The sequence below is a fragment of the Vulpes lagopus genome, chromosome 6 (genome assembly GCF_018345385.1).
Source record: "Vulpes lagopus strain Blue_001 chromosome 6, ASM1834538v1, whole genome shotgun sequence".
Lineage (NCBI taxonomy): Eukaryota > Metazoa > Chordata > Mammalia > Carnivora > Canidae > Vulpes > Vulpes lagopus.
The window spans coordinates 103,944,273-103,959,023 of NC_054829.1; positions in this window are offsets into that span (position 1 = coordinate 103,944,273).

Sequence of the window (14,751 nt, forward strand, 5' to 3'; positions counted from 1 at the left end):
GAGACACAGGCAGAGAGAGAAGTAGGCTCTCTGCTGGGAGCCCAATGTGGTACTCAATCCCAGGACCTTGGGATCACACCCTGAGCAGAAGGCAAACACTCAACTACTAAGCCACTCAGGCATTCCAGCAATATATCCCTTTAATCAGGAAGTCATTTAACATTTGAATCTAGTATTTTCCACTCTGCCTGTGTTCTACAAGTTTAAGTCAGGCAGTAGTGCTAAACATCTAAGTTTAAATAAAGTAAGATGGACCTATTAATTAAAATATCAGAATTAGAGCAAAAAATTCACAGTATTCAATATTTAACAAAATCTTATAACTTGAAAATTGGAAAATGGGAAAATTTTTTAAAGATTTTATCTATTTATTCATGAGAGACGCAGAGAGAGACAGAGACACAAGCAGAGAGAAAAGCAGGCTCCATACAGGGAGCCTGATGTGGGACTTGATCCTGGGACCTCAGAATCACACCCTGAGTCAAAGGCAGATGCTCAACTGCTGAGCCACCCTAGGAGTCCTGGAAAATGGGGAATGTTAAACAAATTGCTGTATGTTGCCATATGGAATAAGGGAAGTAACTTTTAGTTTGGAGAATAACTTGGGCACACTAATTTCTTTTTTATCTTCTATGAGTTTTAGAAGTGGACCTGAATTTTTTTAATGCCAAAAATAAAGTCACTTATTATGACTTTGATAAATAATACTGATTTGGTTCAATCAGCCATGGGCAAGACAGATGAGGGTGAATTAGTTCATGATATATAAGGAAAAGAAGGAAGGCAGGAGGGAGGAAGAAAGGGAGTAAGGAAAGGAGGGAGGGAAGGAGGAAGAGACGAAGGAAAGAAAAAAATGAAAAGAGGAAAGGAGGGAGGGAAGAAGGGTGAATTGCAAAATGGAAGATAGTTTCATTGAAGACTCTATATGGCTAACCAGATTCAAACTGGATTAAAACAAGATTCATGGAGGGAAATTATGTACATCAATTGTTTAAAAGTAGCTTGACTATAAGGTTTGTAGATTCAAATTTAGAGTTGTTTGGTGGAGGAGAAAATGCCAACCACAGTAAAAGGAAGGCATAGTGAATGTTAGACATTATTCTAGGTACTATTATTTTCATTAATTGGGTTATTATACTTCATTTAGACTTAGATATTTAATGATACTGCCCAATTCAAATTTTGCAGAACACTGGCAGAAAAGGAACAATAGAGAGTTCAAACATTAAGCCAAGAAATTATAATAAAAGTACTATTGGAACATGAATGAGGAAAGCCTTTTTACTTAGGGGATAGTCATGGGAGCTCTGCAATGATTTCAAGAGGCCATTATAAAGCTACTGAAGTAAGTTTTATAAGATGAATTGGATCTATCAGGCAGACACAGCGGACAAAGGGACCCCATGCCATTGGAACAACAGCATATATTGCAGCAAGAGCCCATGAAAGAATCTGTAGTGTCTGTGAGATGGTGGATAGCAGTGGCAAGAGCTGGAGCCTGAAAAACAAGAGATTGGTAAGATCACAAATTACTTTGGGTGATTATAAACTTCTAAAAAGTGCTTTGTCTCTAACCAGTGGACAATAGAGACTCATGAGGGATTTTAACAGATGAATAGTTCTTCTAAAAATAATTTTTTAAAAAACCTATAGATGTGTAGGAGAAAGTGAGATTGGGGGCAGGGAAACTACTTAATTGCTATTTTGCAGGCAAAAGAAGATGCATGCCTGAACTAAATCAGTAGTGGTGGGAATAGAGAAGATGAAAGAGACTCAAGACATATTCAGGGGATAGGAAAAGTCCAACTTACATAAAAACTGAATATGAGTAGAAGAGTCAAGAAAGAACCAAAGCTTCTGACTTTGATGACTGGTGGATGATCGTACCATTAATTGTGGTGTGGAATATTGAAGAAAACAGGCTTGAAGAGGGCAAACAACAGATTTGTTTAGAATAAGTTAAAGTCATAATATGGTAAGCCAGTAGAGGTATCTCCTAGATATGCAGAAAGGAGTACCCAAAGCTCCAGAAATAGACATGCTAAGATGAAGATTTAGGATCCAGCAGTGTGGTGGAATCCAATGAAGATGAAACCCTCTCAGATGCTAGATAAAAGCAAGTATCAAAGAAGTAAATGAAACTTCTGGGACATTAGATAAGAACTGGTAATTTTTAAAGCTTTTATTTATTTATTCATGAGAGACACAGAGAGAGAGGCAGAGACACAGGCAGAGGGAGAAGCAGGCTCTTTGAGGGGAGACCCCAATGTGGGACTCAATCCTGGTACTCAGGGTCTACACCCTGAGCCGAAGGCAAATGCTCAACTGCTGAGCCACCCAAGCACCCCAAGAACCGGTATTTTAAAGGATACTTGGGTGGCTTAGTGGTTGAGCATATGCCTTTGGCTCAGGTTGTGATCCTGGAGTCCTGGGATCAAGTCCCGCATCAGGTTCCCCTCAGGGAGCCTTCTTCTCCTTCTGCCTATGTCTCTATGTCTCTCTCTCTCTCTTTCTGTGTGTCTCTTATGAATAAATAAATAAAATCTTAAAAAAAAAAAAAAGAACTGGTATTTTAATGCTTTTGGTTCCAAGTAATGGTTTGGCTGGGTCCCTTGTCTTTCATTTGCCTTCTACTGTCTTCCTATTCTCACACTGTGCCTTTGTACCCAGAAAAACTGAATCAGTCCCCTTGAGACCATTTAGCAGCTCTGATAGGAATTTGATACGAGAGAAAACTGAAGCTGTTGATTAAATCATGCGCAACAGTTAACTGCAGGATTCAATTATGTATACATGGATAATTGAGACTCACATATGTGAAAAAAAAAGTTTAAACATTCACTAAAATCTTATAAAGACATCTAAATTTCTAATTTCCCAGAATGGAAGAATGGATTATTCTCTGTTTTCATAACATACTTCATGACCACCACAATACCAATTTCTTTCAGCCAAGAAATGTGAAGTAGGAAATAAAATTCTTAGTATCTGTCAAGCCTCAGAAAACACATTGGCCATCAATGAAAGAACAACTCTCTTTACTCCAAACTCCATGTTGTACACTACACCTCCCCACAGACTGTGAATTTTTCTATCCTAGTGTCTAGCATACTGCAGAGGATATACAGTTTAAAAAAAAAAAAAACCTAGCTTTCCTTGTCTCTTATAGTGAAATATGAAGTCAAACTTCTCAGAGAGTAAGAGAAAGCCACATTAGGAGATATCTGAAGCTAGACAGGGGCATCCAGTCTAGCTTCAGGTCCAAGCAGAAGAGCCATCCAACCAAGCCTCTGGCAGTCCACAGAATGGTAAGAAGTAATGAATTGCTTTATGCTACAGAATTTTGAGGTAATCTGTAACAATTAACTCATAACTAAGAAAACATTTTTAGACCTAAAGGCTGGGTTGGATCTTGGATCCTAGCCCTTCATCTGATAAGACATTTGCAAATATCTTTTCCCAGTCTGTAGGTTGCCTTTTTGATATGTTGACTATTTCCTTTGCTCTGTAGAAGATTTTAATCTTGATGAAATCCCAATAGTACATTTTTGCTTTTGTTTCCCCTGCCTTTGGAGACATGTCTAGCAAGAAGTTTCTGTGGCTAAGGTCGAAGAAGTTTCTGCCTGTGTTCTCCTCAAGGATCTTAATGGATTCCTGTCTCACATTTAGGACTTTCATCCATTCTGTGGTTATTTTTGTGTGTAGTGTAAGAAAATGGTTCAGTTTCATTCTTCTGCATGTGGCTGTCCAAATTTTCCCAGCACCATTTAGTGAAGAGACTGTCCTTTTTCCACTGGATATTCTTTCCTGCTTTGTCAAAACTTAGTTAGTTGATCATAGATTAGAAGGTCTATTTCTGGGTTCTCTATTCTGTTGCTTTGAGCTTAGTGTCTGTTTTTGTACTAGTATCAGACTGTCTTGATGATCACAGCTTTGTAGTATAACTTGAAATCCAGAATTGTGATGCCACCAGCTTTGGTTTCCTTTTCAACATTCCTCTGTCTATGCACGGTCTTTTCTGGTTCCATACAAATTTTAGGATTATTTGTTCCACATGACAGGAATGTCCACTCTCACGACTGTTATTCAACATAGTACTTGAAGTCCTAGCCACAGCAATCAGGCAACAAAAAGAAATAAAAGGCATTCAAATTTGCAAAGAAGTCAAACTCCCCCTCTTCACAGTGACATGATACTGTATATAGAAAACCCAAAAGACTCCACCCCGAGATTGCTAGATCTCATACAGCAATTTAGCAACATGGCTGGATACAAAACGAATGCACAAAAATCAGGGGCATTTCAATACACTAACAATGAGACTCAAAAGAGAAATTAAGGAATCATCCCATTTACAATTACACTCAAAACCATAAGATACCTAGGAATAAACCTAACCAAAGAGATAAAGGATCTATACCCTAAAAACTACCAAACACTTATGAAAGAAATTGAGGAGGACATAAAGAGATGAAAAACATTCCATGCTCATGGATTGGAAGAATAAATATTGTGAAAATGTCTATGCTACCCAGGGCAATTTATACATTCAATGCAATCCCTATCAAAATACCATGGACTTTCTTTACAGAGTTGGAACAAATAATCTTAAGATTTGTATGGAACCAGAAAAGACCCTAAATAGCCAGGAAAATATTGAAAAAGAAAACCAAAGCTGAGGGCATCACAATGCCTGACTTCAAGCTCTATTACAAAGCTGTGATCATCAAGATAGTATGGTACTGGCACAAAAATAGACACATAGATCAATGGACAGAATATAGAATCCAGAAATGGCCACTCAGCTCTATGGTCAACTTATCTTCCATAAAGCAGGAAAGAATATCCACTGGGAAAAGGACACTCTCTTCAATAAATGGTGCTGGGAAAATTGGATAGCCACATGCAGAAGAATGAAACTGGACCATTCTCTTACACCAGACACAATTATAAACTCAAAATGCAAAATGGTTGAAATATCTAATTTTGAGACAGGAATCCATCAAAATACTAGAGGAGAACACAGGCAACACCCTTTTTGAACTTGGCCACAGTAATTTCTTGCAAGATACGTCTATGAAGACAAGGGAAACAAAAGCAAAAATGAACTATTGGGACTTCTTCAAGATAAAAGGCTTCTCTGCACAGTGAAGGAAACAATCAACAAAACTAAAAGACAACCTATAGAAAGGGAGAAGATATTCTCAAATGACATATCAAATAAAGGGCTAGTGTCCAAGATCTATAAAGAATTTTTCAAACTCAACACCCAAGAAATAAATAATCCAGTCATAAAATGGGCAGAAGACATGAACAGACATTTCTCCAAAGACCTACTTATGGCCAAGAAGCGCATGAAAAAAAATGCTCCACATCACTTGCCATCAGGGAAATACAAATCAAACCACAGTGAGACACCACCTCACACCAGTGAGAATGGGGAAAATTAACAATACAGGAAACAACAAATGTTGGAGAGGATGTGGAGAAAGGGGAACCTTCTTGCACGGTTGGTGGGAATGCAAACTGGTACAACCACTCTGGAAAACAGTGTGAAATTTCAAGAAGTTAAAAGTAGAGCTACCCTATGACCCAGCAATTGCACTACTGGGTACTTACCCCAAAAATACTGATGTAGTGATCCAAAGGAGCACCTGTACCCCAATGTTCAATAGCCAAACTATGGAAAGAGCCAATATATCCATCAGAGATGAATGGATAAAGAAGATATGGTGTATATATACACAATGGATTATTACTCAGCCATTAGAAAGGATGAATATTTACCATTTACATCAACATGGATGGAACTGGAGGGTATTATGCTGAGCAAAATAAGTCAATCAGAGAAAGACAATTATTATATGACTTCACTCATATGTGGAATATAAGAAATAGTGCCCAGGATCATAGGGGAACAGAGGAAAACTGAATGGGAAGTCATCAGTAAGAGAGAGAAACCGTGAGAGAAAAACCATTTCTTAATTATAGAAAACAGACTAAGGGTTGCTGGAGGGAAGGTGGGTGGAGGGATGGGGAAATTGGGTGATGGGCATTAAGGAGGGCATGTGATATGATGAGCACTGGGTGTTATACATTGTTGAAGTGAAACTGATGATGTACTATATGTTAGCTAATTGAATTTAAATAAAACAAAATAATAACATTAACAATAAAAATAAATTTAAAAATAAAGGCAGGGTTAAAATCAAGATGCTCCCATACAAGAAGAAGGAGTAATGGCATTATAAGTCATTTACTTGCATGCTGGTTTAAACTTAAAGATTTTTTTGGGCAGCCCCAATGGCCCAGCAGTTTGACACGACCTTCAGCCCAGGATGTGATCCTGGAGACCCGTGATCAAATCCCACATTGGACTCTCTGCATGGAGCCTGCTTCTCCCTCTGCCTGTGTCTCTGCCTCTGTGTGTGTCTGTCATGAATAAATAAATAAATAAATAAATAAATAAATAAATAAATAAACAAACAAACAAACTTAAATATTTTTTAATGGAAGTACTGATACTTATTGATTCATCCATTCTACAAGAAATTATGAAGTGCTGTAACACAATAGACACTCTTCCAGATGTCTGGGTACCCAGTTGTAAACAAGATGAGAAAGATCCTGCCCTCATGATGCAGCTTACACTCAAGTAAAGGGTGGGAAAAGTAGATAATTAGTAAACCGTAAATGAGCAAAGGAGTTTTGGGTCACTAAAAATACAACATGGTCATGTGAAAGAGAAAGAGTGGGTGAGGGACCTTCTTAAATTGGAGAATCTAAAGTGTTGTTTAAGAGTAGGGTTATGTGAGATGAGACCAGAATAATGAGAAATAACCAACAATGAGAAGATCTGCAAGGGAAGAAGAGAGGAGAGCTGTCCAGAGGAAACCACTGGTGCCAATGCCCTGCACAGGAATGGATTAGGCTCACTGGAGGACTAGAAAGGCCACTGTGGCCAGAGCAAGGTATGCAAGAGGGGAGAGATATGACCAGAAGAGGAGGCAGAGGCCAGAGAAGTCATGCAGAGGGCTTGCAAATCACAGGGAATCATCTGGGCTTTATTCCATAGAAGATAGAACCCATTGGAGAATGTAACTATGGGCTGTTGTTAACTTGCTTAAAGAGTACCCTTGAAAAAACTTTTCAACTCAGAGGCTGAGGACCTATTTCAAAGGTTACCTCAACACAGATGAAAGAAAGTTTACACTGATGCCAACCAAGGGAGAGGGAACATGCCAGGAAGGAGGCCTGGAACACATGCAAAACTCAGCTCCTCTGACCACTACAGCGATTGTAGCAACAGTATAGCACGGCCGACAGAATGCTGAGCTAAGGGAAAAAAAACAAAAACAAAAAACCACCACCACAAAGAAAAAGGCCAAATTCTATATTCCCAATGATAGCAGTGACTTAATACTTTCATGTCAGAGACTACAGAGAAGCCACATCATCTCACTTGATCCTTACAACCACCCTGTGAAAAAAGCTAAGAAGGTTTTATTGCCACCTTAGAGATGGGAATCAAGATTCAAGGAAGCTACACTGCTCCACCAAAGCCACACAACCCAGGGTAAAATGCAGATGCTCTGTCCTACTTTCTTATCCCCTTCATTAAGTCACACTGCCTAACTAGATCCTAAATAAAGTACTCCAAAAACATGTGGAAAATTATACAACGTGGGAAATCATTTCAAAACTCATCAGCAACAATATACTGAACAGCAGCCTCCCTTTCATCTGCATAGGACCCAAGGTTGGGTTGTGGTGCTTGGGGATTCAAAATGGATATGCCAGGGGTGCCTGGGTAGCTCAGTCAGTTAAGCAATTGCCTTCAGCTCAGGTCATGATCTCAGGGTCCTGGGATCAAGCCCCGAGTTGCATCTGGCTCCTTGCTCAATGGGGAATCTGCTTCTCACTCTTGTGTGCTCTCTTTCAAAAAAAAAATGGATTAAAAAAATCTTTTTAAAAAAATAAGTATGTCTGGGGTAGCCCTGGTGGCTCAGCGGTTTGAGCGCCGTCTGCAGCCCGGGGCCTGATCCTAGAGACCCAGGATCGAGTCCCACGTCGGGCTCCCTGCACGGAGCCTGCTTCTCCCTCTGCCTGTGTCTCTGCCTCTTTCTCTCATCTCTGTGTATTCTCATGAATAAATAAATAAAATCTCTAAAAAAATAAAAATAAATAAAATAAATAAAAATAAAAATAAAAAAATAAGTATGTCCTTCTGAATAGGATATAATAAACCTCACCTGACTGACCTGATGAGGTCTATGTCCTCAACAAATGTGAAAGAGAAGTTCATGTCCCATTAGTGGCTTAAATTTGAAACTTTGCTCTGCAACTTAAATTTCAAAATCAGTGCCTAACTCATTTGGCAGTCTTTTATGGAGTTTCTTACCGTTCTCAGCAAACATTGGAAATAACTACTGAGAAAAAGACACTATGTGTAACTCTCTCTTGTTCTGGTCTGTTCTCCATTTTCATTTACATTTTCCTCAAACAGAATAAAATCGTGTTACTAAGGAGCCTGAAATTATCAGAATAATTCTGCAGCAAATGAGTAAGTCCACCAAGTTTACAAATAACTGAATATTATATGTAAAAGTTCACAAAGAAAATATCAGCAAACATACAGCAAAGAGCTTTCAATAAATCAGAATGGCCTTTATCATGGATTATAGTGACCCCTTTCCTAGAGTGCTCATGGATAATTTGGGAGACAAATCCTAAACTAATGTTTATCTTCAAGGAATGTTTTAATTAATGTCTACATCTTGATAATGAGGTGCTTTGAAAGGCTGAAAGTACAAACATTCCATGTTCCAAAATATTTTTAATTAACTATTTAATAACCACATATGCTATGAGGAAACATATAGGTTTTGATTTATTATTTATTTTTAAGCAATAAATCTTAAAACAATATTTTGTGTTGTACAATAGATTATTTGATTCATAATCTGACAACCTAGTGTAAAAATTCCAATCTATGGGTCACTGAGTCATTTTCATAATGTATTTTTCAAAGCTGAGGGACTCAAAACTACAAGAATGTTTTGGGGTTTCTACATCACAAACTTTGCTTCCCTAGTGGTATTTAAGCAGCCCCTACAGAATTCACAAAATGATATGCCCCTCAAGTTTTTAAATTATATCCAAAAAGAACATTATGCTTGCATTATCCCTGTGGACTACTTGCTTTTGACATGATTCAACTTGTTTTGTTTTCTAGTGTTGAAAGGGGTGGAAAAATTGATCTGTTTAATGAACATTTCTGCAAAATATTAACACACAACAAGTGAAAAGGGACGTGCTTTTAAAAGTGTAGAACTTAGAAGAAACAAAGCCAGCTGTTAGGGGGTAGAAAATGAGTCTACTGAAAAAATGAGCACAGTTTTATTTTCAAGTATAGTCCCAAGTAACAACACTGCTTTGAAACATTAAGAAAATAAGTTCCTGTGGAAGGAGATTCACAAAGAGTAACCAACCATAGTAATAATAATTATCATTACCACCTAGAAGCCTGATGTGTAAGGTACTGTGTACACACTGCAGAGTGAGTTTGTGTGAACATGAACAGTAAGCAGATCGCCAGCAGTGAGCACATTTAAAGGACTTGGTAGGACAGAGAAAAGATTTCTGAGCTCAATACAACTGAGTTCTCCTGAGTCTTTGGCTAATTAACAAAAAGACTGGTGCCTCCATTCCTCAACTCCAGAATGAAGGAGGGACAGCATTGGGCGACCCCTATGGTGCTTTATAAGTCGTCCTATAATATCATTAGAAAATAAACATAGAATTAATTATAAGAACAAAATAATGATACACCTATTCCCACAGGCAATAATTTGGAGAACTTTTTAGTTGAAAGATGGCAAATTACCTAGCAATACCATAGCCATGCATTATGCTTTATCCCATAATAAGTCTTGGAAAATTATTGGAATTTGAGTCCCTATTTCTTTCTAGCCATTACTGTTTTGTCACCAGAAAATTTGTTCCCCTGGGACACTTGGGTGGCTCAATGGTTGAGCATCTGCCTCCAGCTTAGATCATGATCCCAGAGTCCTGGGATCAAAGCCTGCATCAGGGTCCCCACAAGGAACCTGCTTCTCCCTCTGCCTATGTCTCTGCCTCTCTCTGCATGTCTCTCATGAATAAATAAGTAAAAAAAAAATCTTAGAAAAAAATTTTTAAAAATTGTTCCCATCACTAGTGTCCAAGATGTAACAAAGAAGATTCCCACATCAGTAGGTAAGTGCTGGCACTTTCCACACACTATCTCTTTAGACAATATGCATAGAAAGTGTTATCATCTCTGTAATGCACATGAAAGAGCTGAAGCTCAGAAATTCACTCTGCTCATGAGCTGATATTTACACCCAGCTTTAAAAATGGTACATTTTCCCCATACCATCATTTGATGCCATCACAAAAACTAAGAAAACATTGAGTAATGAAAATACAGTTTATACTACATTTATGTAAATCACTGGATCTTTAAAAACATTTAAGAAAATATCATTTTAAAATGTTTCAATTCATGGTCATTTGCTTATGGCTCATTGTCTATTGCTCCCCAAACAAAATGAAATTATCTGTGTGTCTATCTGATCCATTGGATTGGAAGATCATCAAGGTCAGGAGTTGTTTATGATTCATTTACATATTTCCAATCTAGCACTCTGCCTGCCCAATGGTAGTGTTTAATAAATGTAGACATAGGGGCACCTGGGTGGCTCAGTGGTTGAGCATCTGCCTTTGGCTCAGATTGTGATCCCGGGGTCCTGCAATCAAGTCCTGCATCAAGCTCCCCACAGTGAGTCTGCTTCTCCCTCTGCCTATATCTCTGCCTCTCTCTGTGTCTCTCACAAATAAATAAAATCTTTTAAAAAATAAATAATAAATGTAGACATAATTTGAAACATTTGAGATAAATTTATGGGCAGTAATCTGAGAAAATCCCAACCATGATATTAGTTTGTTTCACTTATTTTCCTTTACTACTACTTTTACTAATTTAGGAATTAGGGGAAAGCACCTTTGTTAACTTTTAGTGACAAACCAGGTTGACTGGGCCACCTGCATTTTCTATAAGCATAGTTTGGGAACCACTGCTCAGAGATAGAGATAGAATCTGTGTTGACATCATCCCTCAAGATCTAGTGAGTCCTGCCTCTGGGGAAATCAGTGAAGCCATGTCAGTCTCTACTTTTGACTAGTTGGTTGGTTGGTTGGTTTTGTTTTGCACATCATAATGTAAGCAACTCAAACAGATCTCCAGAAATGGCTTTTCACATTCCCCATTCTTCCCTATAGTCATCCCCACCCCCACCCAAAGACAGAAGGAAATTAGCTCTTTGGCTGACTATCCAATCGCATGTCCACTGAGATACATTAGTAAGTCTCAGTGGGGCAACGGTAGTGAATCTGGCTGATGATAGCTGAGCTGAGTAGTTAGTTGACCTACCTGCTGATGAGCTCATCCCCAAAGCCATTCATGACTCTAGCAGATGTTTAAACTTCACATAGTTGTAGCCTTCTATTTCAGTCTCCAAAGCCAACCAGGATCCCATGCAAATCTGCTAAGCAATGTGGCATACACAGCTAGACCACGGAGAATGAGGAGAAAGACATCCAGAGGACCTGCTACTGTACTACTTCCTCACACCCAAAATCATACTACTGTAACTGCAAATGACTTTGCTATAGTTCACAGCTGTGTGAGCTGTCTGCTGGAAAAAGAATAAAGATAGAGAGAATTTATACTGAGATCAAAATTTGCCTGCTTACATAAAGGGAAAATATCCCTATAGCAAACAAATCATAGTGATTCTGAAAAAGCTAAATTGACAGCTTCAAAGACCAGCACCTCTTCTTTATCCACAGGAAAAGAATTATCCAGGAAGTTAGTTGTCAAAAAAAATTGTTAAAACTTTCCTGGCACAATTCTTTCTTTCACCAGAAATAAGTAGATAGTTCACACATCCTGGTGTACAGATCCCAAGTGTTTCAGTAGGAATTAAGGTACATTACCAGGCTTTGGTAACATTGGATTGGAGCTTGTAAACACCTTGCCAACCAGACCAACATATACCAATATCTAGTGATAATTTGATATTGCTGAATTTGAATGTGTGTGTCTACACAAATATATATATGCATACACATATACATATTCATTTTAAACGTGGGGATTGAAAACTAAAAAGCTCTGTGCTAAAATCCCAATTTCTGGCCCAACTAAAAAGAAAGTCATGTACTTCTTAAATTTTACTTTTATTTTCAAAGAATATTTTTCAAATACATGGTATCAATTTTTTCAAACCAAAGAACAATTGTCACCCTATTGCAATGTGTGACATTGTAAAACTGAAAAGTCTATGTAATTCTAGCTGAATAGATACACTTTTGATAGATACACAAATGAGATACAAATCAACTGCAAACTTTCATTCAGGCTTGTGTTCAACAACACAAGAAACTCCTCAACAAAAATGTTTAGGTAGTCTCTTGCTTTGGGATTAAATACCAATGATTTCCAGTCTTGGTTTTGTCACAACCCAGTGAGTTTCTGAAATTTTAAAGTGTGTTAAAAATCTTTCAAATAAAATATGCAATTAAATTTGGAAAACCACTCATGCTTTTTAGTGTTAAAATGGAAATGTACATTATGGATTTTGTGGGGGGAAGTTTTGTGAAGTCAACAATTCTGAAAAGGTTAGAAATAGAGGACTAGAGGCTAAAGGCATGTACACTTCAGGTCTTCTCAACTAAAAAACTAAAAAAATAATGAAAAAAATCCATCAATGGGATTGCTGCCTCATCTAAACAAAAGCTTATTATTTTACTATAAAATACTTTCAATTTTGAATGTTACTCCTAATACATTCTCCATTTTTCTTAAGTAGAGCAATTTCCTTTTAAGTGAAAGTAGTTGCATCTTCACATCTATTTGAAAATGCAATTAGATGGAAACCTAATACACTACAGCTGGAAAATGAACAATCCATTTTTCCTCTTCTTAGACAAGGTCACACTGTTGAGCACACTCAAGTTAAGCGTGATACAGAAGTTAAGCCATAAATCCATTGAGATAGAAGACTCTGGTACCCAAGCCACAGCAAGGCCTAGTGTCAAAGGGGTTCACACTTGATTCTGTCTGTCGCATTTAAAGGCTCTCAGTTCTTATTAACAAATAACTCCTCTCTTAGAAAAAAAAAAAAAACTGTAGTATTTTATAGACCAGATAAACAAAAGACACTGTCATTTTTAAACCAAAACATATTTAGGGGAAAAATGTAAGTGAAACTAATTTGCTACATATGTTTTATACATACAGTACATAAGGGGGTTTCTCCAACGCCATATGGAAAGCATCTGAACTTGTAAGACAATGACCTTCATAAATCACTCTAGGCTCCAACTCCAAATTATGTCTTGTTCCCTCACTCATGGGATAGTCACTATATCTCATATAAATTCATTATGTTATATGTGCACAATAATCTATCTCTACCTTTATAAGGAATGATGTCATAACATACAGGCGAGGTTTTTTAAAAAGGAACAAGTTCTCCCACCAGATGGGCCAGCCCATAGCACTGCTTCTCTAAATACATTACGTTTCACAATGCAGAGTATCCATGCTGCTCAAAGGAAAGGCAAGTCAATGGGAAAAAAAAAAAAAAAAAAAAGAATATTGTGAGAACAAAATGTTTTCTGAGCCTTCCTGATTTCTTCTTCTTCCAAGGTAAATGTAAAATAAAATAGTCATATCTTTTCACATAACTTTCCTTTAATATATTTTCCATTTATGTCCATCAAAATGGAGTCTATCTTCTGCCTAGTAACTTTTATGTGTACTGGATCACTAACCATGGTACTAACAGGTTTTTCTCTAAACAAATGTCTGGCCATGACAAAAGTTTAAATTAAGAGAGCAGCAAGTTTTTGCCTCTAGTTTGACAAAGGGCAAAAAACAGATATTCTCCACTTCTAGCCTCATTTTCCATAGAAAGTTGATTTTTACCAAGTTCCTTATGAATTCAATCTTTCTTCTATTTTTTCTAGTCATGAAATGCAGTTTTATCTGTACCCCTTATTCACTTCCAATCACCTGAGGAAATGAGTACTGAGCTAAGATGAATACCAACTGCTTGGTCACTTGGTCCCTCCTCTAAAGAAACTTAAGGCTCTAAAATCCATAACTTTATTGATAACTACAAGAGCCATGTGAACCTAAAGAAGTACTACTTTTTCAGTCTTTTGAAATTGTCTCCCTCTTCTTACTTCTAGCTTTCTCTTTCACCCCAGATAGGGGATCAAGCCTGTAACATAAAGGTATAAAAAGGCAAGGTCAATGGCCACAAAAAAATACATGGTGAATTAAGTAAACATTATGGCCAGAATGAAGAGTTATTAGGAGAATTACAACCTGAAGAAATTATACCCTATTTGAACTGGGCAGTTCTAGAAAATTGCTGAAACTCAGGATTGCTCTGGGGGTAAGTAAAAACATTACGTTAATGGCTGAAAAATTTTGTCTGCAGCCTGGTTCAAACAAAACTGTACAATCTCTGACTTAGAAGTTAAATTTGCTGAAGGAAGAAAGTATAGTTGGAAATACTGGATCCCAATTAACTCTAGCTGCTATACAATGCTAGACATTGTTATAAATATCTAAAAGAGACCAGAAAAGAATGACAAAGTAGCAGACTGTAATAACAGCAAAAACATAAGTAACCT